Raw genomic sequence first — 5015 nt, forward strand, 5'->3', positions numbered from 1 at the left:
GAACACCTTCAAGAGTAAATTGGATGCTTATCTTGCTGGGATCCTATGACCCCAGCTGACTTCCTGCCCTTTGGGCAGGGGGCTGGACTTGATGATCTCCCGAGGTCCCTTCCAGCCCTAATGTCTATGAAATCTATGAAACTAAAGCTTGTAAAACACTGATACATGAAACATGGAGGCTGCTGGAGCATGCTAATTACCATGTTCCAGCAGACTTGATTATTCAAGTCTGCATGTCTACAGGCACCTTTGGACAGCTTTGAAGATGCTGCACAAATCTTGAATTGTATTTTATTTCATTAACAGGGTGAATAAAAATCAATTTAAAAAAATCAGAGTTTTTTATTTAATTGTATTTTTGATTTTTAGAGGCTTTTAAAAAAACTTCATATAAAGATAGTTTTAATTTAAACTATGAATTTAAGATATGTTAAAGTTCAAAGATCTCATCATGAAATAGGAATTATAACTTCTAATTATATACTATTTGAGACAATATATTCATGTAACCTTTTTAGGAGTTTTATAAATAGGTTACAATAGGCCATGGACTACATTAGGGGCCCAATCTAATGGGGTTCCCTAAGGCTTCTCTATAGGTTAGGAAAGATTAAAAAAAACTACGCTACCCAATGGGACTCTGCGCTTATTCTAGAAGATCCCACTAAGCATTTCTGTGATGCTTAGTTTCAGTTCTCAGACTGTGGATTTGTTTCTCCAGAGATCATCGGCAGACAAGGTTCTTTTGGTAGATGTGATATCTTTTGTTAAACCAACTCAATATTTGGAAAAACGTTATTTTCAAACTTTCTGGTACAAACACCCTTCTTTAGGCATAGGGAGAGTTTGTTGTCTACTGTGATAACATTCTTGTTAACAGCAGTTTATGGAGATGAGAAATAAAAGACCTGATAGCCCACCCATCAGCCTTCTTTTCTCTGCAAGTTTGTGTACACACAGTCAAGGCCTTATCTTTCTCTAAAAGTACAAAGTTTGAAGACGCTAAATGACTAAAGGATATCAAACAATAAGCATACACTTTTCTGTAGAAAACAATGATTGACTTGAAGCTTTAAATTGATTTGATTTAAATCAAATCCACCCTGCTCATTGATAAAATACATTATTTTTCTCCAGATTATACCGTTAAAGCATTGAGGTGGCAAGGATAATGGAACTGCCCAGAAATCATTATTAAGATACCCCAGACATTGATTCCTTTGGAGTGGAAACAGGCACTTTGAACACAGAATTCTTGAAAAATTATCTACCACCTACACTCAACACCCTTTAGAATGATGAAAGAAATGGAAAGTTGTGCTCCCTGATCATAGAATACCTGGTGGGTTAGATACTCAGGCTTTTTAGCATTTACAATGTCCCTAATGCGCATAATTAGTTTTGTTTGCATAGTATTTTCCTTAAAATAAAATAAGAATTCTGTGTATAAGTGTGTGTGCACACAACATACCATCAATCAGAATTCATAAGTGAACACACACATAATTGCGCACACAAGTCTTTATTAAAACCTTTGTTATTCTCATGTTTTAACATGCATTTGATTCTTAACTCTGTCTCTCTTCTTTCTGTGTAATTAACAGTATTCTGCATATGTTTAGAAAAGGGGCCACCTTATAAGTGAGCTGTAGTATTATCTCAGCATGATAGTATCTTTTGCCCTCAAGGTCTGTATGATGACTTGGAGTATTTTTCTGTGTGCTGCTTGTAAGTTCTAGTTTATATAATAAAACTTCTGTACCATGGAATACCTCTCTGCACATAGAATCCACCATGCAGTGTCAGCGTTGTGTCAAGTATCTGCCAGATCAAGATTAATGTCAGTTGTTAAATCTGGAAAGTTGCCTATTCAGGTAGAAACAGCTTAGGACAGTGGATTGGCTGAGGGTCAGAAAACCATTTTTCCAACTTCTCTGCAGGGCTGAGGGGAGTGGAGAATGGAAAATCCCTGTAGAACAAAGTAAACAGCTGCAGGTGGTGAGACATGTCTTTCACAAACAGGATTACCTAAGCAGGACAAGAAGCGTTAGGCAAAAGGGCCTTTAAGAGGACACATTTATATACCAAGCAGGTCCATTTTAGCTGCAGCACCAGTACCTTCTGTACAGTTCAGACTTAGAATGACCTAACAAGGGATCTGAGTGTAAGGGTTTGCACCTGAGTGAACTATGTAACATTGGGTGGCCATTTTTAATGTGAACTAATCTCCCCAAACATCTGTATGTACCTTCAGAGGGAAAGCTGTGTATGGGGAAGAGCATCCTAGACTCCACAGAAGACTCTGATCAGTGAGATGCCAAAGACGTGCCTTGAGGGAACTGAGGCAATGAGTAGCAAGTTGGGTATTTATTAGTTTTTCTCAAATCTGTAGGTCTGTACAAGGAGGGGTATATAAGTAAAGGGTTTAGAAACACTGACAAAGTCTCTGTGTCTGCTTTGTGTATTCCTGAATTGAACTAAAAGCCCAGAGGAGCTCTAAAAGGATGTTCTTAAGCCACTGGCAAAGCACTGGGGGGCAGGGCAGAGGCTGGAGGGGCACCCCCTCCCCCCCCCCCCACTGATTTGTGCACTGATAATAAGGCATGGGGCTGCAGTACAGCCAGAGCCAGGACCTGGCAGCAGTGGGGGTGATGGTACACTTTTTTTCTTTCTTTTCTGTACTGACCATAGGATGCAGAGCCAGAACCTGGCAGCAGCAGGAGAGCGGCAGTGCAGAGTTGTGTGTCATTGATGGCTTATGCTAATGAAATATACGGGGGTTATTTCTGGTCATGAAGAATTAGCAGGCAGAAAGCATGTGCCCTGGAAGTGTGCCCGAGAGAATGGAGTCAACAGCAGCTTGTGGAGACTGAGGGAAGCTTTATAGTCAATGTATTAGGACCCAGCACAGCATTTTGAAGATGGGAAGCCCTGTTATGTTGGGTGCAAGGCACCCTGCTCTGCAAATTAATATTTAACTGACACATGCAAGTACAGGCAGTCCTCAACTTGCAACATTTTGCACTTACAACGTTTATAAATTGACACCCTGTTTCAATTTTGATGTCGGTTTCGATTTACACCACTTGATCCGATGCAGCGCCATGCCAGTGAACAAGTTTGCTGTGTGGCTCATCACCCTGGAGAACATCTGTCCAAACTTGCTTGGACACTTTCTTTAAGAAAGGAGACAAGACTCCAGAAGAACTTGCAGCCAAAAACCCTTCAAAAAGTCCAGCAAAGTCACCTCAAAGAAGTTCTTCCAAATCAATATGATTGCTATTTACAATATAAATACATTAATGTAGCTATATTACTCATCTATAATTGATCGAGTACAAAATTCTGGGGTATTGTTGGTGAAAATAGGGTATCAGGCCTTGGTTCAGGAACCCAATCCCCCATTTATAACAATGTTTCTTATGAGAAAATTGGTTCCTAGTTACAACATTTTGACTTAAGATGTGTTTTTCAGGAACCAATTGTATCGTAAGTCTGAGGACTGCCTGTAATTTCTTTTACTTAATTGAGCCATCCACATTTGCAGACTTGGTGCCTAAATCTGCCTCTGTACTAAGGGTGAAATTTCAATTGATTTTTAAGGTCGAATTCTATTTTTTAGACATCTGAGTTCAGATTTATTTATAGATTGTACACCCAGAAGAGGCTATTGTAGTCATCAGGGTTCCTGGTTTTCTCTGTTTAAAAATTGCAAATTCTCTGATTAAAGCCCTCAAAATTTGTGTTTTTTCCATGATAAAAATAAAATCCATGAGATATAGTTATTGGTTGAACACATTGTTTTATTGATATATTTACAATTTTAAAGCAATTTGGAAGCCTACCAGTTCCTTAATAACTATAATTAAATAAATTCTAAATATGTCTCAATTTTGGCAGGTTTCTTATCATGGAAAATCAGAGGTCTCCTGCCCCCTTTGCTCACCAGATCATGGGCTTTGGCCTCCAGGTGGCTGGGTGCAGCCCCTTCTCTAGGGCAGGGCAAGGTGGAGGTAAATGGGTGCAGTGGCTCCACCCCGTGGTGCTCTGTCTGCTCACAGACCAGGCTCAGAGGGTATCCACCCAGCTTGTTGCGTGGGAGAGCCCTGAGAAGCCACTGAGTCCCCACCACACCTTGGGCTGGAAGTGCCCTGCTGGTGCTAGGCAGCCACGGGCCAGAGCAGCCTCACATAGGCCAGGCTGGGGGTTGCCATACTGATTTAACCATTTAAATTGTTGTTGTTACAACAGGTTAAATGAATATTTATTTAATTGGTATGTACATCCCTAGTTCAAATTGCAGCATTTATCTTAAGGAAATATCCAGTCTAGAATTTTCAGTGATGCAGAATTTACTAGTAGTTCAAGGGTGAGTTACCCTCACTATAAAAATGTGCCGTATTTTTAGTATAGCTATTACTTCTATGCAATTTTTTAATTAATTTCATGGCTCGTCTCTGAATCCTCTCCATTTCACCAACATCCTTTTTGAACTGTGAACATCAGAATGTTGTGACCCAGTGCCAGGAACAGCTGCAATTAGGGGTAATTAAGACTAACCTGTTGATTTGCCTAAGAAGTCCTAAATTAGCAATACGATACAATAAATTGTTCCATTTTTGTGGCAATGTCTTGGGTTCATTTATTTTCCATTTCCTGGAACAGGAAGCATTTTTTTATGAAGCCTCTGAAGACTTGATACATTTTAAATGAATGTTTTAGTGACAGAAGAGTGTTAAGAAAATAAAAGAAACAAGACAGTCTATCACTGAATGTATTGGATAAGCCAATTTGACTTACAGGAGCAGTGTAACAAGCTGGAACTTTTGTAAGATTTCTAATGAAGAGAAGAGGGAATGGATCAGTGTGAATAGGAAGGGAATACATGTTTGGGTAAAACTTGTTCATCAAGAGGCAAATTCAGGCCTGCTGTAAGTAGTTCCTAAGCAGGACTGAACAGGTTCTGGAAAAGTAGAGATTTGAGCAGCTTCCCCCTCCCCTCTTCTCCCCTTCGC

The 5015-nt window shown here is 39.7% G+C and overlaps 1 protein-coding gene across 3 annotated transcripts in view; it reads left to right on the forward strand.

Annotated features, from left to right (window-relative positions):
* Nucleotides 1–5015, forward strand: part of PPM1H (protein phosphatase, Mg2+/Mn2+ dependent 1H) — a 207752-nt gene that overhangs the window by 72153 nt on the left and 130584 nt on the right. The gene's annotated exons all lie outside the window — the stretch shown is intronic.

The sequence above is a fragment of the Crocodylus porosus genome, unplaced genomic scaffold (assembly GCF_001723895.1).
Source record: "Crocodylus porosus isolate Cpor-Errol unplaced genomic scaffold, CroPor_comp1, whole genome shotgun sequence".
NCBI classification, from domain to species: domain Eukaryota; kingdom Metazoa; phylum Chordata; order Crocodylia; family Crocodylidae; genus Crocodylus; species Crocodylus porosus.